The sequence below is a fragment of the Mustela erminea genome, chromosome 7 (genome assembly GCF_009829155.1).
Source record: "Mustela erminea isolate mMusErm1 chromosome 7, mMusErm1.Pri, whole genome shotgun sequence".
NCBI lineage: Eukaryota > Metazoa > Chordata > Mammalia > Carnivora > Mustelidae > Mustela > Mustela erminea.
The window spans coordinates 74,348,859-74,373,208 of record NC_045620.1 but is presented as its reverse complement, the minus strand read 5'-3'; the positions used below and the strand labels follow the sequence as shown (position 1 = coordinate 74,373,208).

General features: G+C 41.1%; 1 protein-coding gene and 1 non-coding gene across 3 annotated transcripts in view; one reads left to right on the top strand and one right to left on the bottom strand.

The window, feature by feature from the left end:
- The window catches only part of ACYP2 (acylphosphatase 2), a 176,050-nt gene that overhangs the window by 7,132 nt on the left and 144,568 nt on the right, over positions 1-24,350 (bottom strand). The gene's annotated exons all lie outside the window — the stretch shown is intronic.
- LOC116596633 lies at positions 16,241-16,347 on the top strand. The gene has a single exon (XR_004288221.1). It is a non-coding gene; the product is annotated as a U6 spliceosomal RNA (small nuclear RNA).

Below are 24,350 nucleotides of genomic sequence, written 5' to 3'. Positions count from 1 at the left end.
TCAAGCAGAGAGAGTCAATTATCATATGGTCTCACTTATATGTGTAACATAAGGAATAGCACGGAGGACATTAGGAGAAGGAAGGGAAAAATAGGGGGTGGGAATCAGAGGGGAAGATGAACTATGAGAGACTATGGACTCAGGGAAACAACTGACGGTTTTAGAGGGTCAGGGGTAGGGGATGGATTGGCCCAGTGATGAGTATTAAGGAGGGTACAGATTGCATGGAGCACTGGGTGTTATATGTAAACAATGAATCTTAGAACACTACATCAAAAACTAATGACGTACTGTATGGTGACTAACATAATAAAAAGAAATGTTAAACACACAGATTATGCAACAAATGAATATGTTACTTTTAAAGCATTTTTTCATTTTGTATTAAGTCACAATTTATTTATAGTAAAATTCAATCTTTGTATGCAAAAAATACAATTTTTTTGTATACAAAAAAATCAATATATAGCCATCTAATAAAAAAATGGTCAAAGAACAAATGAAAAGGAAAGAAATATAAAGGGCCAATAAATATGTGCAAATATTCTCTCTTACTCATAATTTTAAAAATACAAATCAAGCAAGAAGGAGATACCATCTGTTACTTAGGGAATGGCAAATATTTGAAAATTTGATATCCAATAGTGACAGTTAAGGTGTGGGAAAAGAGGCACTTTTCTGGATTGTTGATAGGAATGCAAATTTGTACAGCCTTTCGAAAGGGCAATTTGCTACTCCCTATCAAACTTTTTAATTAAATGTCCATGACTTACAGACTTGCTGTCATAGAGAGGGGAGCCTGGGATACAGACTTGAGATGGCGACTAGCTTGTAGAGATGCTCTCAGGTTCAAGAACTGTGGGAGGCAAGGACAATAGACAGAATTGGACTGAGGGAGAGGCTGGGTGAGATGCAGTTTCATTGAAGACCTCAGCCAACACATGAGGAATTCTGAAGCAGGGAAGACCCTTCAGTGTTGTCCCAATTTACAGTGAGAGGGCAGGGTCTTAATATCCACCCCATCTCCCACTCCCACCATGAGCCAGTCATTAAAGAAGAGCTGCCCAGAGAAGGAGTTGTGACAGTATGGTGACTTCGTTCCACCGAGGCAACTCCTGAAGTGGGCTGATGGCTGAGGGCCACCTTCCACCAGCACTCCCAGTATCTGGAGAATAAGTCCTTCTGAAAGGGAGGCTGAGTGGCTCATCTCAGCGCTACTGCACACATTCTCACAAGTGGGCAGAGGGAATGAATTGAAGATGCAAGACAAGAGGTAATTGGTTGGACAAGGCTCCAGGGCAGGTTGGAAGAAAAAGGATCGTTAAGTAGGCTCATTAGGTTTAGAGAAGAGGCCACATCTTCTCTGTACATAAGAGGAGTCAAGAAAATGAGAGCAACTTGGATATGAAGAGATATTGGCATAAGACAGCCTCCATTTCTTAGTAAAGTAAGAGATTAAAGTTGAGGTTTAGGGTTGAGGAATTAGAGTGAAAAGGTGTAAATAATTGCTATGGAAGTTCTTGCTGAAGAGCAGGGAGAGCCCCTGAGGGTGACCAGATGGCCAGGAGCAGTATACATGCTGCCTGCATTGCAGGACATCTGTCCTACAAGCATAGTGGGACCAGTGGGGCCAAGGATCAGTGCTTGCTTGGGCCAAAGGCTTCTCCACAGGGACATCCCATCTTAGAGGCAGAGTTAACAATTCAGCAGATGTTTCCTAGAGTGAACAATGGAAGGCAGGACTCCCCATCCCCTAATCTAGAATGGACTTCTCTTAAGCCAGAGGCAGAGCTGTGGTCTTAGGTTTACTAGAGAGAGGTCAATAAACCATTTTATGGGGAAGCCTCCAATTTTGATATCTTTGTATCTCTTCTCTTGGTCTGGGCAAATCTTCAGGGAAGGTGTGTCTAACATCCCACCTAGAATCCATCAATTTGGCTGTGTATGTTTTGGGAAGAAGGGTAAGGCCTCAATATTCACTGTGTAACTTTCACTGAATACCTGTTTTCAGCTGTTCCTAGAAGACCCTCTCTAGAGCATGAAACTCTGGCTCCCACCTAGGTGGGCAGGGAAGCAACTTCATAGTGTAGGAGGTAGAATAACTTATTAACAAATTTTAAATCCTTGTATAATTGACCCCACTTTTCTGCTCCTGTCCAGTGGCCTGAGTCTTGGGGGGTTTCCACTGTGTTGAAAGGGCCATATCTCTGCTCCTCCCACTGGACCCTTCCCACTCAAGTCACTAGCTCGTCTGATTTCTGAAGTTTTGTTGCCTTGTTTTTCAAAGTTTTGTAGCTTTCTCTCCCATTTTTCATTCCTGTGGGTGTTTAAACCTTTAAAAAAAATCAATTTTACTCATACTTAAAGTGGGGTTTAGGTGGGAGCAGAAGTAAATGCATATGTTCCAAATGTAACATCTTGAATTGAAAATATGACTTTATTCTTTATATTTCAATCTTTAATCCATCTGGAATTATATGATTGCATGCTATAAAAAAGAGGCCTTAATTTTGAATGTTTAGCCATTTTCCTGAGAGCAACTATAATCATAGATTAAATCTGTGTATGTGCCTGAATATTTTTCTAGACATTCTATTTAAATCCATTGATGCCTTTGGTTAATCCCTAAACCAGCATGAAACCATCTTAATTCTTATAGCCTTAGAATATATATTAATGCTCAGCAGTCCAGTCCCTACACTTCCCCACCCCTTAACCTAATAATTCTAATTGTCCTTGTTTATCTAGAGGTCTACTAGATTTTAGCATACTTTTGTCTAATCCCTTCAAATCCCCTTTTAAATCTTAAAGATTTTATTTATTTATTTGAGAGAGAGAGAGAGACAGCACAAGCAGGGGAAATGGCAGGCAGAGGGAGAGGGGGAACAGACTCCCCGCAGAGCAGGGGAAGCCTGATATGGGATTTGATCTTGACCTGAGCCCAAGGCAGTGGCTTAACCTGCTGAGCCACCTAGGTGCCCCTCCTTTAAGTCTTAAAGTAATTCAGAAAGAAGTGGCATTCTAACATTTAATCTTGTCATCAAGAGTAACAATTTTCCCTGCTTTTGTTCAAGTCTTTATGTTCCTCATAAAAATTTTACAGTTTACTTGATTAAAGTCCTATTTCCTGATAATACTTTAATATGTTCTATTTTTCTTGCTATTTTGAACAAGATGCTTTTTTATTTTTAAAGATTTTATTTATTTGTTTGACAGAGATCACAAGCAGGCAGAGAAGCAGGCAGAGAGAGAGGAGGAAGCAGGCTCCCTGCTGAGCAGAGAGCCACATGCGGGGCTCGATCCCAGGACTCTGAGTTCATGACCCGAGCCGAAGGCAGCGGCTTAACCCACTGAGCCACCCAGGCGCCCCTGAACAAGATGCTTTTTAATTATCATGTTTTTAAACTAGAATATAGGGAAAATAGTGATGTCTTCATTGTAATCAGATGCCTTACTCAAGTTCTTTAGTAGAATAGCTTTCTTTTGGGGGTTCGTAGGTAAGCCACCCTATGTAGTTCTCCAGAATTTGTTCTGTTCATCCATTTTTATCACCTTGGTTAGATAATTTCAAACTCTTTACTATAGACTATCAAGCCACATTCTAGCTATTTCCATACCTTCAAGAGAATTGCCTTAGTCTGCAAAGAAAAAATCATAAACACTGTTCACTCAGGGACAGGGCCATACGTGGCTCTGGCTCCAGCATATTTTACCTATTAGGTTAGTAGACTGAACAAATACTGATGGATGGTTGGAAGGACGAGTGAATGACATTTGCTTGAGCGACACTGAAGTCTCATATTTCTGCTGTAAATCTCAGTCTGCTTTGTGTGTATATATCTTTCAGGTATTTCTATTTAAGAAATATGATCCACTGATAAGGCTTTTAAAAAAAAAACAACAAAATAAGACAGTCCAACTAATAAAAATGGAAGGATAAGACGTTAAGTGGAAACTCTACAGGAGTCATGTTACTTGATAGTCATGTTCTCCCTTCAATCTAATATATTTAAAATGCTGTACATAGAGTTTTTGCAAATGAAACTAATTTCTATAAAGTTTTTTTTACCTAAATCATGTTGTCCTTAACAATAAAATAATAATAGGGGCACCTGGGTGGCTCAGTGGGTTAAGCCTCTGCCTTCAGCTCAGGTCATGATCCCAGGGTCCTTGGATCGAGCCCCACATCGGGCTCTCTGCTCAGCAGGGAGCCCACTTCCTCCTCTCTCTCTCTGCCTGCTTCCCTGCCTACTTGTGATATCTCTGTCTGTCAAATAAATAAATAAAATCTTAAAAACAACAACAAAAAAACCAATAAAGTAATAATAGAAGAGAAAATTTCATTATGGATGCCTCTTTTACATGTTTGATGAGGATTATACATAGCTATAAGAATTTCTGTGTGGAATGGCAAAAGACAAGAATCTTGCATGTAGTTAAGTATTCTCTAGGCCATCTTTGTGCAAAAGAAAATGAATAAAACATTGTGCTGATGAATGTAAGATGACCAAGGAAAAATCTAGTCATTTAATAAATTAACTGTGTTGTGTTTTTCCATTCCTGCTCAGGCAGGCACCAACTATGGATCCCCTCAGGGTTTCCAGGGCACTCTGACTCTTCGGTGCAGATGGCACACATATTCTATCAAGTATAGTAAACGCCACACATTTATGGCCTCAGCAGCCAGCAAAGAGGCCAGCTGTGGCCTTCTAAAATGCACTCAGGTTTCTACCCTCCCAGAGACCCTTTGCTGACTGCCCCTATCTAAAAAGGACCCTGCCCCCAACTATGATGTGTATCATGGGAATGATCACATTCTGTAATTGCTATGTCTATGTAATTCTTGATGTGTTCACTATATGCCTCTTCCACATTAGAATGCAAATTCTAAGGCTGCAGAGTACGAGTCTGACTCACTGTTGCCTCCCCAACATCTCACATGGCGCCTGATGACAGTGGGCAGTCAATAAATACGGTATGTACTGAATGAACCCCTTAGTCCTCTGCCTGCCTTCTTCCAGTCTAGAGAGTCCATGCATGAGAAAGGGGGGCATTTCTCAGGTGTTCTACGGTCCACACACAGAAGGGAGCCCTGGGCGCGACCTTTTAACTCTGACTTTATCTCACATGAAACAAAACACTCCCATTTTTAACACGCTTTGAAAGGTAAACAGAGTTGCTCTTATTACAGAAAAATGATAAAAATTCATGGCAGTCCCTATGAAATAACACGAGTAATGACTATATTCATCCTCTTAGAGGAAGCTGAAGGTCTGTGGGTCTGACCTAATAACCTGCATGTAAGCACATGAACCACAATTATTTGTGGAATCTGTTCCCCTATTTTTGCCAGCCTCAGAATTCTTATGATTTTAAGTTTACTCATTACATAAGAAAGCATGGTGACAGACTTCACCCAGAGTGCTGAGTGACTATTAGAACACTCCCGGAGGCTCTAGTCCGTCCCGTAAACCCAGTCACACAACCTACCACCATTTAAGTTCAGGGCACAGCTGGTTGTATATCCTCAGATGTACAAAATTAGACATTATTCTTAGTATTCTTAGCATTCCAAAGATGTGCAAACGCCTACTGTCGTAGTTGTAGTCAGGCTTTTGAAACTTTTTAAAAAGAAGAATCCCTTCCAACATAATCTTTCCTGAAAGCTTGATGCTTGTAGAAGTAAGTGCTTCTCTGAAGCAAGGGAATGGTTGGAGGTGAGGTGCAGAAACTCCCCCTCAGGCCTCCATTTCCCAGCTCTACCTGGAGCACCTCTGGGGAAACCCAGGGGCTCTGAAGAGCCCAGTGTAAAAATTGCCCTATTAACTGATCACTGACAAAGATATAGGGAGTGCAATGCATGGAGAATCCATTGTAAGTATAAGTGAAAATCAACATAGGGCTGTCTCTTCTATTACTCAAGTCATTTAGTGTTTCCTACAAAATGTAGTAAGCTCCTGGCATGATAAGAAATATTCCATTTAACTAATATCCTTCTTGAAACAAAGAGGTGGAATTAAAGCACTAGAAAGCCAACACTATTAATAATTCATACCGGTTCTATTTCCTGGGTCTGAAGTGGGGCAGAAGAATCCTTTCGGATATCTTTGCGGCACTGGTGTAAAATGTAGACCATAGCAAGAAAGCAGACAGTAAGAAGAGACAGCTAATGAATTAAAAGCAAACGTGGTGCATGCTGGAACATATTGAGTTGCCTGCCCATTTTAAGCTTTTAAAATAGCATTAATAATGGAAGGAAAGTACATAATATTTTTGCTATTCTCCTTTCTTAAGCATGTTTCTTACTCCGTTACGTGTGGACAATTAATAGCATAGACGTGTTCATTATTGATACAAGCTTTTTAAATGGTATTTTACTATATGGTTGACCCTTGAAGAACATGAATTTGAATTGCACAGGTTCACTTGTATGAGGGTTTCATATAGCACAGTACTGTAAATGTATTTTAACAAAATTTCTAGCTTATTTTAAGAGTAGTGTGTATAGTCGGGGCACCTGGGTGGCTCAGTCAGTTAAGTGGTTGCCTTCAGCTTAGGTCATGATATTGGGGTCCTGGAATTGAGCCTGCTTGGGGAATCCCTGCTCAGCAGGGGAGTCTGCTTCTCCCTCTCCCTCGACCCCTCCCCTAGCTCATGCTCTCTCTCACACTCTCTCCCTCTCTCTCAAAATGTTAAAAAATATATAGTATATAATCTGACATACAAAATATGTGTTAATCAACTCTTCCTGTAATCAATAAGTCTTCCTTCCGTCAATAGTGGGGATTAGCAGTTAAGTTTTTGGGGATCCCAAAGTCATACGTGGATTTCGAATGGTGTGGTGTTGGCACCCCTAACCCCACCCCCAGCACTGTTTAAATATCAACTGTAATGTCTAAAATTTCTCTCATCTGTAGCCCATAAGCAGAGAAGTGTTCAGTGATTATCAAGGGAATCCCAGCACTTCCATAATTAACCGGAACCCAGATTACTCCTCTTTAAAATAGGGGTACCCCCCACCTTACTGAGTTCCTGAATGAATTAAAGAGAATGTATAGAAATTGCCCGGTGCAGCATGTGACACACAATAAGCTCTTAAAAACAGTTGCTACGGTATACTTGTTCTCCGTCTTTGCCAAGGATGGCGGAGAGCCTCTTAAGCAAGCTATGATGGTCTGTGATGGTCAGAGTTCTGTACTTCTAGTGCAGTTCCACGAGGAAAACCTACCGGCGTTACTGCTCTGCTGCAGGGGGAAAGGGCGTGTCATTCCACCTCCCCAGCGGGGAGAGTCTGGAAGAGCTGCCCAGGCTTCTCAAAACCAGACATTGGGATCAAAGGCCTGGGAGCAGAAGAGGCAGAAGAAGTGAGGGCATGACTGAAGCCTCTGGTTTCTCTGTCATACCAGAAAGACAAGAGAGAGTGGCACAGTGGTCCTGGAGGAGGATTGGGGATCAATTCTGCTGGAGTGCGAATCAGCTACCACCTCCCCGCTGGTCATGTGGGGCAAGTCTCGTCAAGTCTCAATGTCCCCGTTTGTAAAATGGAGAATATGTTGCCTGCCTCTGAGTTGTTACTGAAGATGAAATGAGGTCATCTGCAAAGTGTTTCATACAGTATGCAGAACCTAGTAAACCCTCCATTTTTAGCTATTGTATCAGGGGGCTGTAGCAGGTGATGAAAACCATCTTCGCTATTTCAGAAGGGAATTTGGTCCTTACAAAATCACGAGGAGGGCTGGAAGAACATACTTAGATCAGGCCTGTTGGAGCAACTCTGTAGAATTGGTTGCTAAAGAGTAAAATGTTAAAACTGAGATTCTCCTGCAAATATAAAATGACTTGTGTCAAATATTTCTATTCAATGCATTCATTAATGACAGAACATCTGCCAGGTTCTATCTGGTTCAAAAGAGAATTGAGAGACGCATACACATGTAGACATATGTGTGTATATAAATACATACAATCAGGGATGCTGAACTCATCTGGCTGAGAGGGCAGAACCTGGTTGAAATTGACAGGACTGCCCAACAGCCGTAACATGAGCATCTTCGAGGAGCCGTGTTAAAGTAAAAATAAGTAGATGAAATTCATTTTGACATTTTTTTAGTTCAGTATATCCAAATTATTGTTTCAATGTATGATCCATACAAACAATGAATAAAGCAAGCTATTTTACACACTTTTTATATTGAGGTTTTGAATTCTGGCGTGTATTTTACACTTAAAACATATCTCAATTCAAACTTGCCACACTGTGAGTGCTCAATAACCACATATGCCTAGGGGCCCCCATATTAGGTAGTTTTAGAGCAATTCAAAAAAATGTTTGGGACTACCTTTTCTTAGGGGCAAATTCAATTCTCTATCTACCAGAAAAAAAGTAATTTGCTTTGCTATGAACAAGTGTATTTGCATTTCTTTAGTTGGCTACAAGTAAATTTCTACCTTAGAGTTGTAAAATAGCCTTGTTAGTAGAAAATTAAAGGTGCACATCTGTATAGAATCAGAAAATTCCTGAAAGCCATCTGTAGAGAATACCCAGAAACTCCCTGAAAGACACTCCCTAATCTCCTTTGCTAAGCCTTGGACAATTGTTTTGTGTGACAAGCCCATGGGGAAACTGCTGGGGATCAGGAGGCTGGCACCCAAATCACAGCACTAATGACCCTGCTACCCTCACTGCGCTCCAGGCATTGGGAAGTCCACCAGGATTGCTCCAGAGCCCCGTACTATCTGCAGGGTCCTCATACTGCTAAGTGCATGACTCAGATACGCCAGCCGCTTCGCTTTCCACCTAGATCAGTTTCAAATTCAGATGTCACATGAGGACCTCTGACGGATGAAACTTCCATCTCCTTTGAGGCTTTAGCTGCAAGGGAGTGAGGAAACCAGGTTTCCTACCTCGCCTCTGCAGTCAAGGAGAGGAACCAGAGGGAATGTTGAACCGTGATTGAGCAAGGCAAAGTACCCTGTCCACCACTGCTGTTATTCAGTGAACTAGAACTGGATGAACTTCTACACTAAGGGATATAGAGATTTTTTTTTTTTTTTTTTAAACTAATCTGTAAGACAGCAACCCTGCTGTGGGCTCTCTCAGATCTGGAGCTCCTCTCTGCAGTAGAACGGAATTCCAAGGAAGACCAACTTTGAAGAGGCAAGTGGAAAAGGAGAAGTGGGCAGAGGACAGGTGGAAGGAATGACCGGCAAACAGGGAGATAGCCACCAAGCATGGCGTTAAAGAACACCCAGGCCACAGAATATTTTAAGAAGGACGGAGAAGTCAACTTCCAGATGCTGCTGAGACCTAAATAAAATCGGAGCTGCAAAATGCTTTGGGGACCTTGGCAGGATCAGTCTCAGTGACGTGGTGGGGTGGAAGCCAGTTAAAATGGCTTCAGGAATGGTGGACGTGAAGCAACGCAGACAGCGAGAACAGATCAATCTTCTGAGCTGTCTGATGCTGAGGGAGAGGAGAGACACAGAGGAGCTTTATACATCTTTAAGGTTCTCTTCTTGGCAAGCAAGCCTGCCTTGATTCTGAATTCAATGCCTTCCAATATTTATGAGCGCTTTGTCTCAGAAGAACAATATTTGAGGAGGATTGTTTTAATAACACACAGTCTAGGGCGTTTCCTATTCAAGATATGTTAAAATCTACTCCTACGTGAAGCCAAATGAAAAGTGAGTTGGCCAGACTCCCCTGTGTTTTCATCCCCTCACCCTGACCTCTCCACCTCCCCCCCCAAAATGCTGAGTGGGGTGATGCCATTAGCTGATAGAGGGCTACAAGACAGTTTAGACAAACTGTGACCCACCCAGAGCAGAGGTCATTATTTCATCCTTTTTTTTAAGCCTTGTTCCTGGCCCTAGTTTATGTTCCCACCCTTGTTTTTTGTCCTCTTTCACTTTTATTTTTATTTTTTTTTAATTTGACAGATCCCAAGTAGGCAGAGAGGCAGGAAGAGAGAGAGAGAGATGCGGAAGCAGGGTTCCTGCTGAGCAGAGAGCCGGATGCAGGGCCTGATCCTAGGACCCTAGGACCCTAGGATCATGATCTGAGCCGAAGGCAGCGGTTTTATCCCACTGAGCCATCCAGGCGCGCCGTCCTCTTTTACTTCTAAATGTACGCACTCTCAGGGTGCGTACATTTAAACCCACTGGGTCGCTCAGTGAGTTAAGCCTTTGCCTTCGGCTCAGGTCATGATCTCAGGGTCCTGGGATCCAGTCCCTGCATCAGGCTCTCTGCTCAGCAGGGAGACTGCTTCCCCTCTCTCTCTGCCTGCCTCTTTGCCTACTTGTGATCTCTATCTGTCAAATAAATAAAATCTTTAAAAAAAAAAATGTATGCACTCTCATTATAGTTTTATATTTTCTGGCAAATCACTTTAAATCATGTGGGAACAAAGTGAGGTATAAAAACAAAACGGAGAGGTTTTTCTTTTTCCCTTGCTGATACTGTTTCTTTGATTTTTTTTAAAGGAAATTATTGGAAAGGAGGGTAGAGATTTATTTATGAAGTTTTTCTTTACCATCGACTTTATTAGATACTTTTCCATTAAAGCAAGGCAGGTAACATTCTGAGGTCCTAAAGACACGAATCTTTAGGGCAGTGGTCTCTGTTGCTGGCTGCCAGTCTGCTGATGGCCCTGAACTTGGGGATTAAGAGCTCTCATCCCTGGCCCTGGGGCAAGGGCAGCTTGGAGCTGGGGGGCTCCCATTAACAGAGTGGGGCTGGCCAGGGCAGAGACCTTGAGTGTGGTGCTGGGTGAGAGCTCCCACACAGTGCTCTCCCAGAGTCGCTGTGGAGGAGTATAGGCTCTCCCCGTCCAGGCCAGCACCTGTGGAGTGGAGGAGGTGTGTGTGCAGGCTTGAAAGACAATTTATGAAGCATCTCCCTGACAGTCACTGAAAACAATTTGTGCAGAATTCAATCTCATGAATAGTTCGAAGGAGAAAGGAGAGGCAGGCAATAACACAGGAGCCACCGGAAAAACAAGAAATTTGACAGGTGGAAAATGTGAAACAAACATGTTCATGGAAAGAAGACTGCCAGGGTTTCTTTTAAGAGCATCCCCTGTGACAGAGCTTATCGCACTACATGTTGTTAATCCTAAAGATGGGGACCTCCGAAATGCCTTTAAATATTCACCAAGGAGTCAAAATAGCGAAACTTTTCTTTATTGGGATGTTTTATAATTAGGGAAAAGGCTTATCTTCTGAACCTACGAGGGTTAAAAAAAAAAAACTTTTCAGATTCTCATTTTCCCCTAGAAGAGTATTTATTCTTTAAATCTGTGTGACTCCGCTCATATAGCTCATGACAGGATATAAGAACATCACTGAAGTGCCTCAGTTCATAAGCGGCCACCCACGAGTGGTACTTGGGTATGACATTCTGAGTATTTTTCAGCACTAATGTATTCAATGCTCATAAATTTCAATCTGTTATAAGAGATTCAGAAAGCAGCCGTTTCCCCTCAAAAGGTTTTCCTTTTTGTATTCATAAAAAATATATGCCAGTTCATTTCCTCCTTTTACAAAAATAAAGAGCAAAACAGAAGGTGAAGGAGAAAAATACGTATCCTCTTAACATTAATGATTTTTTTTTTGCAGATAGTCAAAAACACTCATTGCTAAATCCCAATGAACCCTTTGGCCTAAAATTTAAAACCTAAAATTGCATATATTGTTGTCACCTTAATAACAAAAAACTTATATAGTGTGTGCTTGCTAAATGACTTTAAACAGTTACATTTTTCATAAAGGAATCTGATGATTCTTAGGCAACTTGAATATAGTGATGATGTCCTTTTATTGGTCTATCGAGTGAGCTGAAAAGGGCAAAGAAGAACAGACTACAGGCTGTGGGGGGAAGGGAGAAGATGTAATGGAAGATCCTGAGTGACAGGTAATGATCCCTCCCTGTAGTAAAATGCTTCCTCATTTTACTATTGCATTCTAAGATGTGCTCTATTTCTCTGACACCATTAATAAAATGATCAAAGAATGTCTAGTCACTAGGATAAAAATGCCATTTAATTAATTATATCTCCCTCTTCTGAATCGAAAGCTTCTTAGAGAGTAGATGGCTGTCATATTTCGTTTTCCAGATGACTTTTAGATGAAGCTGCTCAAACTGGGCATATAACCCCAAACTCACCAGCGTGATACGCTTGCATTTAAGGAGAATTGAAAGTATGAGGTTTCCAAAGTTACAAGCACAAAGCTGAAGTCAGTAGATTCGTCCTACTGTGGAAGGAAATGGCCTCCCCGACACTGGGTCTGGCAATCATCCAGATGAGGACTAATGTTTGGAGCCTCTTCTAATTAGACACTCTTTCTTGCTACAGTGAAACTTGGATCAAAGAAAGAACGAAATTAGCTAGCAGCTTCCTCTAGAATCCTATTAGGTATCATTACCTTGGTGGAGACGCCCACAGTCTTCAGTGGTCTAGGAAATTGATCCTAAAAGCTTTCTCTGAAATGATCCGGTTTAGATGCACAAATAAATGCTAACCAAATTCACAGATCGACTTATAAGACAGAAGACCCTGTATTGATTTATACCAGGTGCTGTATTTGTCAAATATATCATCCGTTTGTGCAAGAATTTCCCACCTGAGGAAGTGTGCCGAAATGGAATTACATTAGATTGCTTTCTCCAGTCTAGGCATATTTTGGTTTAGAGAATCTATGGGCAGTCCTTCCCAAGAAAACATTGAAGAAGTGATGATATAGATCCCCTTTTTACAAACTTCATCACCTAATGCTTTTCAGTCAGCACAGCATTGCCTCAGACAGGTTAATGAGGCTATCGTTTTCTTTACGCTTGCTTTGTTCCTGTCCTGAGCACATTCTCTGGTCACCTGGATTACACTGAAACTTAGTCTTGGTAGACACTCATTGTCCTCTCCACCGCATTCTGTCTGACAGAAGCCAGTCACCAAGGCTCACCCATATGGATTCAGGGGCAGAGGAGTGGCAAAGAATTTGTGAGCTTGTTTAAAATTACCCTTATAAAGCTGAAGAATTATAGGCAAACATACCTTTTAAAGCTGAAGAATTATAGGCAAACATACCCTTTATTTATTTACTCATTCATTCAATAAATACGTGTTGAGCTTTTACCATAAACTAACTTAACCTAGCCTTCTTAAAGGGTTCAAGATACCCTAGCCTGAAACAATTCCTATTTGGACATGACATGCATCAGGAAGAATGTACTTTATTTCAGGCCTGTCATATGAAAGCACACACACCAGCACAAAATATCAGATGATGACAATCATCCATTGGGAGGGGAATATAATCTCAGCGCATAAATGCATTTTTATTAGAACTCATTCAAAATAACCTGAGAAAAAGGCAGTATAAATCTTCATTAGATACAAATATATTCTAGAAAATGTATTTGGTGAACAAATTTGTGTAAAAGCAAATCTTTTCTACTAACTTTACACGTTTAGTGATGAATATATAAGAAAGTTTTCCTTGACTTCCCAAATATTCCAAATTGCTTAGTATGTGAAAGGAGGGCTGTTCTCTGATAGACCAAAGATAAAATATGGAATATACAGGCGAAGGTATTGGGTAGGAACAGATTCAGCTGTGGGGCACAGTGACACTGGCTTGAACAAGGGAGGTCTTCACTTCTCCATCATGGCAGGAAGCCTGGACGCAGGTAGTCTAGGTCTGATGTGACAGCTCAGGGACCCTCAGACACATTTTCAACTTACCACTCAGCTAGCACTGGAATGTTGTCCTCATCTTCCTTACCCAAGACAGACACTAGAGCTCCAACCATTGTGTTTGTCTTCTAGGCCGCAGAATGAAGGAAAGGTAAACAAAGGGGCCAGGAATGTGTGTCTTACGGAAAACTGCCTTAAAGTGTAGTTTTTAAATATGGTACAATAAGTGAGTATTTCCCAGAGGTGGCTACAAAGTACTTCCAATTACGTTTTATTGGCTAGAACACATTATACAAGAGACTGAGAAATGTAAGCCACGTTGACTTTATCCTGAGTGGCCATAGGCCCAGTAGAAGTTACTAGCATTACAGCAAAAGAAGAGGAAGAAGGTTCCTGGAGGGCAGCAAGCAGTCTCAGCCACAGCATGGAAATCAAGTGCTCTGTGTTGCACATGTGAAGCGTGAGATGCCTCTTAGACACTCAAGTAAACAATAGTATATACGAGTCTGGAATTTAGGGGAAAGACTGAACCCAGGGTTAACAACTGGGAACTTGTTGGCCTACATATGATGTTAATGATATTAATTAATATCATTAACATCATATGTAGGCCAACAAGTTCCCCGTTGGGAAGGGGATGGATGGCAACACATGAGGAATGAATGGAGACAGGGAAGAGAAGTGGTGAGCCAGAATGGCCACCCCCAGAAGAGGCTAAGAGGATGTGGTGAGAGAGAGGAGAGGAAAACCAGGAGACTCTGGTATCCTAGAAGCCAGGGGAAGAAAGGAGCTAAGGAAGACCAGAGTCTCCACAGTCTCACTGTGGCTTCGGGGAGTTTAAGTAACACAAGGCCTAAGAACGATGACTGACTTCAACAAGGAGATCAAGGAGACCAGATGTGCCCAGTTACAGCGTAGAGGTGGATTGCAAGGCATGCTGGAAGGAGCTGTAGGGGAGTTAGGAGAGGGAGGAAGTACAAACCAACACTATCTACAGCTTTCTCCAGGAGATGTGCTGTAAAGGACAGTAGCTGGAGAGGAATATGGGATCTAGAGAAAACCTTTAAAAACATGACTATATATAACAGAACATATTTGCTTATGGAAGTGAACTAACAGAAAAGCAAAAAGTGATGATGTGGAAGAAAATTGCAGTAGAAAACCAGGGTCCAGTATATAAGTGCAGAGATGAGAAGAGTGTAAAAGGATAGACAAAGAGCTTAGACAAGAGAAGAATGTAAGAGTTACTGAGAGAAATCAAGGGAAAATACATGGTGAGTAGATTCTGGCAGTGGAATCAAAGAGCAAATACTCAAAAGACAAAGACGAGTCACCTCCACGGCCACCTGGGATTCACTGGTGGTGGCTGCCTGGGTTCTGTGGTGAGCAGACTAGGAGAAGCCTTATCCACCTCAGCAGGGGACACTGCAGTGATCGGTGATGTGCTCCCCAATGTTCTGACCTAAAATGCTGAGGAGCCTACTTTTGAAAGTCTGTTTCTTTTATTTTGTTAAATAATCATGACTCCCTACATGAGGCTCAAACTTATGACCCCAAGATCAAGAGCAACATACTCCACCAACTGAGCCAACCAGGTACCCACTAGTAGCCTACGTACTGTTGTAATCTTTCCCACTTAATAATATGAAGACAATTTGCTTTTATGTCAATAAATCAATCTAATCTCTACATCATCTTTTTAAACATCCCTCAAATCTTGCATTTTATGGATGGACCCCTTTGTACATACATCCTATTGTTGAAAATCCCAAGTTGTTTCAGTTTCAAAAATAAATATTTACTCGTCAAACTCCTTCTACTAGATTACACAGACCTTGTGATCTGGAAGACACTGTGAAGTGGTGGTTTAAAAGGATGGACTGTTGAGCCAGAGCCTGATTTAGTCCTCTGGGATTCAAATAACTACTACCTTAGTTCCTAGCTGTGCAGTCTTGAAGTCACCTATCTGTGCCTAAGTGTTTTCATCTGTAGAATGGGGTTAATGATATTTCTATTGTATAAAAGTGACATAAAGACGAAAGGATGTAATATTTACAAAGCACTAAGCACCATGCTTACAGCATGGAAAGCATGCAATAAAGGCTAGCTTGTGTAATTGAAGGACATTCATGTCTATCCACCTCTATCCTCAGCATCCAGCCCAGGGGCTGACAAGGAGACATTCAATAAGCCTACTGAATGAGTAATTTGTACACAGGATCTTAAGTAACAATATTAAAAGATTACATTCCTAGTAGCAGAGACAGGACTAAATTGTAGAATCCTGAGCCAAGATATACAAAGTTAACAGAGGGTTTATGTATAAGAATTACTTGGATAATTTTTTTTCTTTTTATTTATTTTCATTCATCTATTAGGACAAAACCTAAAATACACATCATTAATTTAAAAACACCACTGTGAAAAATGTAAAGATTTCAAATCCGTGGTGGTGCTATTGTTTCACAGTCCTGTTGTCTTAAGTATGTGAATGCTTGTTAGAAATAATCATATTTTTATTCCTAATCTATTGATTAAAACAACAATATGTGTTTGTTTTGGCAGCACATATACTAAAACTGGAATGGTACAGAGAAGATTAGCATGGCACCTGAGCAAGGACGACACGTAAATTCATGAAGTATTCCATGTTCTTAAAACTCTGACAGTGTAGGTCTAGAGGGTACATACCTCAATACTATAAATGCCATCTATGAAAAACCCACAGCAAATAAAATTCAATAAGGAAAAACTGAAACCTTTCCCCCTAAGGTCAGGAACATGGCAGGGATGTTCACTCTTACCACTGCTGTTTTCAACATAGGACTAGAAGTCCTTGCCTTAGCAATCAGACAACAAAAAGAAATAAAAGGCATCTGAATTGGCAAAGAAGAAGTCAAACTCTCACTCTTTGCAGATGACATGATACTCTATGTGGAAAACCCAAAAGACTCCACACCAAAATTGCTATAACTGATACAGGAATTCACCGAAGTGGCAGGATATAAAATCAATGCACAGAAATCAGTGTCATCTCTGTACACCAACAACGAGACAGAATAAAGAGAAATTAAGGAGCTGCCCATTTACAGTGGCATCAAAAACCATAGGATACCTAGGAATAAACCGAACCAGAGGCAAAAGATCATATTCAGAAAACTATAGAACACTCATGAAAGAAATTGAGGAAATTGAGGAAGACACAAAGAAATGGGAAAAGGTTTCATGCTCATGGATTGGAAGAACAAATATTTTTTTTTAAGATTTATTTATTTATTAAGATTTTATTTATTTATTTGTCAGAGAGAGAGAGAAAGAAAGAGAGTGCACAAGCAGGCAGAGTGGCAGGCAGAGGCGGAGAGAGAAGCAGTCTCCCTGCCGAGCAAGGAGCCTGATGCAGGATTCGATCCCAGGACCCTGGGATCATGCCTTGAGCCGAAGGCAGCAGCTTAAATGACTGAGCCACCCAGGCGTCCCAAGATTGGAAAAACAAGTACTCTTTTTTTTTTTTTTTTTGAAAAACAAATATTCTTAAAACATCTATGCTACTTAGAGCAATCTACATATTCAATGCAATCCCTATCAAAATACCATCAACTTTTTTCACAGAACTGGAACAAGTAATCCTAAAATTTGTATGGAGCCAGAAAAGACCCCAATTAGCCAAAGGAATGTTGAAAAAGAAAACCAAAACAGGTAGCATTGCAATTCTGGATTTCAAACTCTATTACAAAGCTGTAATCATTAAGACAGCATGGTACTGGCACAAACACAGACACCTAGATCAATGGAACACAACAGAGAACCCAGAAGTGGACTCTCGACTCTATGGTCAACTAATCTTTGACCAAGGCGGAAAGAGTATCTAATGGAAAAAAGACAGTCTCTTCAACAAATGTTGTTGGGAAAACTGGACAGCCATAACATGCAGAAGAAAGAAAGTGGGCCATTTCCTTACACCATATAGGAAAATAGACTCAAAATGGATGCAAGACCTAAATGTGAGACAGGAATCCATCAAAATCCTACAGGAGAATAGAGGCAGCAACCTATTCGACTTGGCCACAGCAACTTCCTGCTAGATACATCTCATCTCCAAAGGCAAGGGAAACAAAGGCAAAAATTAACTATTGGGAATTCATCAAGATAAAAAGCTTCTGCACAGCAAAAGAAACAGTTGACAAAACCAAAAGACAACTGACAGAATGGGAGAAGATATTTGCAAGTGACATATCAGATAAAGGGCTAGTATCCAAAATCTATAAAGAATGTATCAAACTCCACAGCCAAAGAACAAAAAACTCAGTCAAGAAATGGGCAGAAAATATGAATAGACATTTCTTCAAAGATGAGATACAAATGATGCATGGAATAAAATGTTCCACATCACTTGGCATCAGGGAAACACAAATCAAAACCACAATGAAATACCACTGCACACCAATGACAAACATTAACAAGTCAGGAAATGACAGGTGTTGGCGAGGATGTGGAGAAAGGGGAAACCCCCTACATTGTTGGTGGGAATGCGAGCCGGTGCAGCCACTCTGGAAAACAGTCTGGAGGTTCCTCAGAAAGTTGAAAACAAAGCTACCCTATAATCCAGCAATTGCACTACTTGGTATTTACCCCAAAGATACAAATGTACTTATCTGAAAAGGTACCTGCTCCCCAATGTTTATAGCAGCAATGTCCACAATAGTCAAATGACGGAGAGAGCCCAGATGTCCATTGACAGATGAATGGATAAAGAAGATGTGGTATATCTATACACAGTGGAATATGATGCACCATCAAAAAAATGAAATCTTGCCATTTGCAGCGACATGGATGGCACTAGAGGGTATTATGCTAATTGAAATAAAGCAATCAGAGAAAAAAATATCATATGCTCTCACTGATATATGAAATTTAAGAAACAAGGCAGAGGAGCATAGGGGAAGAGAAGGAAAAATGAAACAAGACAAAATCAGAAAGGGTGAAAAACCATAAGAGACTTACTCTTAGGAAACAAACTGAGGGTTGCTGGAGGGAAGGGAGGGGGGATGGGATGGCTGGTGATGGACACTGGGAGGTAACGTGTTGTGGTGAGTGCTGGGTGTTGTGCAAGACCTATGAATCACATACCTGTATACCCCTGAAATAAATAAGACATTATATGTTCATTAACTGAATTTAAATTTTAAAAAAGCAAAACAAACAAAACAAAACAAAACCCAGTAATACCTGCTCATCAAAACAATCTCAGTCTTAAAGGATACAAGTATAGGAAGCAGAAAGTGACAGCTCCCCTTCGTACCTCCCACCCCACTCTTAGATGTTGCCACCCCTGAGGTATAGTCTCTGACCCTGTTCCTCTGCATATACAAATACAAGTATACATAAAACTCAATGTGCGTACACCCGCACAGAGAATCATCATCATTGGATCTTAAGTCTCAAAATGATGCTGTACCTTCATACTAAAAACAAAACCAAACCAGCCTCTAAGCGATTGCCCCGAGAAAAGATTGTCACCAATCTGTTGTTTTTACCTGCTGAAGTTTGTTTCCAGTGGCATGTTATGCCTGCGAGTGACCAACTTAGTACTGTTGGTTAATCACAGCAAAACAGGTCAGATATTTTTGTTCTGTTCATAAGGAAGTGCTTTTTCTTAAACATTCATACGAGTACATGGGGCGGAGGTGGGGGGATGAACACATAAGACCAGAACTAAGACCAAATTAGGGAGAATCATGCTCTCGTTCAGAACTAATTTCCAGGATCTTGAAAATGAACCCCAAACAGGGTGATCTGCCAACCTAGAAGCAAAGTCAAGACTGGAACGGGCAGAGGACACAAAGGAGGATTACAAACCAGTGTGGGAACTGTTAAATTCCCAACACTGAAATTCCCAGCATGAACACTGATTTTAGTTTCCCATCATTCCTGATAGTAGGATTTGTTAGTCATTTATTGTTTTTTTTTTTTTAAGATTTTATTTATTTATTTGACAGAGAGAGATCACAAGTAGGCAGAGCAGCAGGCAGAGAGACGGGGAAGCAGGCTCCCCGCTGAGCAGAGAGCCCGATGAGGTCCAATCCCAGGACCCCGGGATCATGACCTGAGCTGAAGGCAGAGGCTTAACCCACTAAGCCACTCAGACGGCCCTATTAGGGTTCTTTTATTTAAAGCCCCATCTCTACCCCAAACAGACATGGGAGTGTAACTCATCTTGGGATACAGTTGTATTCCAGAGGAATTTGCGAGGGATTTGGAAAACCTGGATACTCTTCTGAATTGTTCTTTCCTAAGAGATTTGGATTTACTATATAAGTCAAATGTTGGAGGCAAAAATACTCAAATTAACATAAATTTCATTTCCAAGGGAACTGGGGTCTCCTGTGTAATGAATTATTAATAAAGCTACCTAAAGTGAATAGCAACAGTCACTTCAGCTCCTTTGTGGAATTAGATAAGATATAAATAAGTAAACGTATAAATGAAAATAAACAGTAACGAAGTTTGCTAATTATGTTGCTTGCTTCTGTTATAACTCCATTCTAAAGAAGGAAATAATTAGTGGGTAGGGCACAATTACTATTTTTATAACTTTCTTGTTCAGACATATTTAACTGAATTTGTGTAATGGGAAAAAAGTGGGACTCCGTAAAGAATTTTCTATAATCCTCTAGGTTCTCTGTCACTTGGATCTGTATTTAACTCCTTAGGACACGATTAAGGTCTCCTTCCTGGTGTTTTCACCAAGAGATAAGCCACTGTCATTTTAAAGAATATGGTTCCAATTTTGTCTTTTTCATTTTACTTCAGGATACCAGAGCCTAGAACCAACTTGTACATCGCAAAAAACTGAGCACTCAGGTTTCACCAAACATAGCTCGGGTGACTTCTGTCATATGATGTGTTCACTGTCTAGTTCCAAGAAGATGGGTTATCTTAAATAACTGAAGTTTACTCTGTTCCCAAACCCAGCCCATCCGTACCTTTCCTGGGCATTATTAGGCTAATCACAAGTACCTCTCAGCTTATTGAATGAGGCGCTGGTATCCATAGAGCGTCCATGGACAGAGCCCTGTACAGGCTGCGCTACAGCAGCAGCCCTGATTTACTTTGTACATGGTGCTTACTTTGATGATCTGAATTAATCAGCTACCTGGATATGATTTAGCAATCCCATTTCTGGGTATTTCTCCTCAAGAACTGAAATAGAGACCTCAGATAGATATTAGCACTCCCACCTTCACTGCAGCACTAATCACTGTAGTCAACATATGGGAACAACCTACATGGCTTGTTGACAGATAAACTGATGAAGAAAGATGGATGAATGGGTCAAGAAAATGTGGTGTATATATACAAGGGAATATGACTCAGCCTTAAAAAGAAGGCTAAACCTTGAGTACATTATACTAAGTGAAATACACCAGTCACAGACTAATACTGCACCATTCCACTTAAATTAAGTATCTAAAATATAGCTAAATTCATAGAATCACAAAGTAGAACGGTAATTGTCAGGATCTGATGGGAGGAGGAAATGAGGAATTGCGAAACAGCTGCCATAAAATTTCAGTTAAGCAAGATGAATGCATTCTTGAGATCTGCTGTCCAACACTGTACCTATCATCATCAGTAGTGAACGGACGAGTGAATGATTCAATATGAACATACCTGTTTCATACACCTAAAAATTTAAGAGCGTAGCTCTCGTGTTAAGTGTTCTTATACAGACACAAAAGTTATCTGGCCTCCAAAGCATCAGAACATATCCAGTTGTCAGATGAAGGGACTCGTGCCCTGATTCCTGAGCTGCAGTGACAAGGTTAATCAGAAATAGATCCTAATACTAAGTCACCATGACAGAGACTAATCAAGCGTTGAGTCAAATAAATGGGAGTTGATAACACAGAGTGTAATGAACTTTAGAATAGCGCTCTGCTATTTCAAAATGTTTTTGATTATGTTATTTCATTTAAACCTCTAACATCTCTCTCAGGAAGACAGTATTTCCATTTACATACAGAGAGACCTAGGCTCACAGAGATAAATTCCTTTCCCTCTTCGTGAAGTCTCCTTTTCCACTTGACTTTTAAATACCTCCCCACTATGATCCTGACACCTGGTCAATTCCCTTCCAACAATAAATCAATAACGCTAACCATTTGATGGAACATATACCCACTTTCCAGTTACCATCTCATTTCTCTGTTTTTCTCTAATTTTTTTTCTTTTGTGTCTTCAGAGTAAAATGTGTTCAATGCCTCTTCCCTACCCCGCATTAACTCTTCAACTCATAGAAATTGGCTTGTAAGTCTACTCCTCCACTAAAGCTGCTCTCAGCCAAGTTAGCAGAGACCTCCTTATCTATCACTCAATCCAAAGCGTCATACGTTTTTGCTGTTTTCTTACTTGACATTTCTCCTCCTCACAGCCCTCGGCTTCTGGGACATCCCATTTTGTCTTCCTCCCACATCTCCAGGTGATCCTTCTCAGGGAGAGTTCCTCTTACTTTGTTAAATCCTGACTTACTTCCTTCTGGTCTCTAAGCTTCTGCTCCTAATCCTCTGCTTTCTCAATCTCTATCTTCTCTAAATGATTTTTTTTTTTTTTTACATTTTATTTATTTGACAGAGCTACAGCGAGAGAGGCACACAAGCAAGGAGAATAGGAGAGGGAGAAGCAGGCTTCCCGCTGAGCAGGGAGCCCGATGCCGGGCTCGATCCCAGGACCCTGCCTGGGATCATGACCTGAGCCAAAGGCAGACGCTTTACGACTGAGCCCCGAGGCACCTCCTGAATCATTTCATCTAAACTTAGATTTAATACAAAAGCTCCAGATTCATATACTCCTCTGCCTACTGAGGGTCTCCACTTGATTGTACCATATCTACCTCCACCCACACTTCCCTTATCCAAAGTGCTCTGCCTCCCACATTCTGAAACGTGAAAGAACCTGGGGAGTCATGGACTCTCAACACCCCTGCATAAGCGACCAGCCATCTCCTGTTGATTCTAGCAGTCTTTCATCTTTCCTGTCCATTTTTATTGCCCTTGACTTACAACAACAGGCTCTTCTCTACTTGCCAGGAATACAAGTCAAAACTGGCTCTGAGGCTTGGGGCCATTACTTACCAGGTGCACTGAAAAGACTGGAGATGTGTTACCTTCCTAATACAGTTTTCTGACTCTGAACATCTCCTGTTGCTGGGAGATTAGGGACGGGGAGGCGCTTGCTCAGGAATGGAAAATTATAAACCACAATGTTCGTGTTTCGGCTTTACAACAGTTGAAGTTTATCCAAAAATAGCCACAAAAGATGAGGTGTCAAATGCAAACCAATGAACAAATAGTTAGAGATTTATTCTGTCACGTGTGTTGGGTATCTGGGTTATGATGACAAATGTGGCATGGTTTCTATACCCAACAAATTCAAGATCTAGTGGGAAAGCCAAATGATTAGAATTCAGCATGATGAATGGGATAACCAAGGACTATCTGAAGCGTTGTAGGAGCACAGGACAGTTTTCATTCTGCCCTTATAGCAGTAAGTACATAAGGTGATGGAGGAGGGAGTGACACTGGCCTGACGAGGAAGAGTAGGGCTTCCAGAAGATGTGAAAACTCACTCTCTCACAGAAACCTTAAGGGACTGTACCTCCACATCCTGACACAGGCGACCTGGGGAATTCAGCCAGCTGTTTTCTCAAGTTACATAACCGAGGCAATTCCCAATCTCTCCATCTCTAAAATGAAAAGGCTGGTTTGAATCAGAGGTTGGCAAACATGTTCTATAAAGGGCCAGATAGTAAATGTTTCAGTCTTTGTGGTCCATATAGTCTGTCACAACTACTCAACTCTGCTCTTGTAATGCAAAAGCAGCCTCAGACAAGGCATAAACAGATGGACCTGGCTGCATTCCAATACAACTTGATTTACAAAAACAGGCAGTGGCCTGGATTTGGCCTATGGGATGTCTTTTGCCTAGGCTTTATCTTAATGATCTTGAAGATGCCTTCTAAATATACCATTCTATTGGTTCATGAAACAGTAGTTCTCAAAAAATTGATATACTTGATATTTTTTAAATATACTTTTGTTGTGGCTAGCAAGCTCGGTAAGTTTAAATCAAGTTAAAGTAAGATTAAAAATAAGATTTGGGGTTTGATTTCCTGTGGGTCACTTAGCTTTTCTGCTCCAAGACCACAAACCACAAACCACACTGGGAACTTGAACAGATTCATGATTCTGCCTGGAGTCAGGTAGAGCCTTGTGACCAGGCAAACCCCAGACTTTCCTGCTTCCACAAACAAGCCCCTTGCCCCCCACCAGTGCTCCCTTAATGATGGGGCAGCAGTCCCCCTCTTTACACGTGTACCAGCACCATTGAGTCCATTTCAAAAGAGCAACTTATTTTCGAGAAAGGTTGTCAATGTAAAAGGCTTTGGGCATCTGTAGGTCAATAGAAACATCTCATAACCTTTTCATTAAACCAAATTGGTTTTTATGGCGGCTAAACAAAGGAATGGTACAAAAGCACGCTGTTATGGGCTTTAGCTAGAGCAGAATCAGCAAACTACAGGGCATTGATACCAACAGTCCTCCCCGCCTCCTCCCTTTCCTTTGGTAGACATTACTAATTAGTTCTAGCACTTTTCCCCAC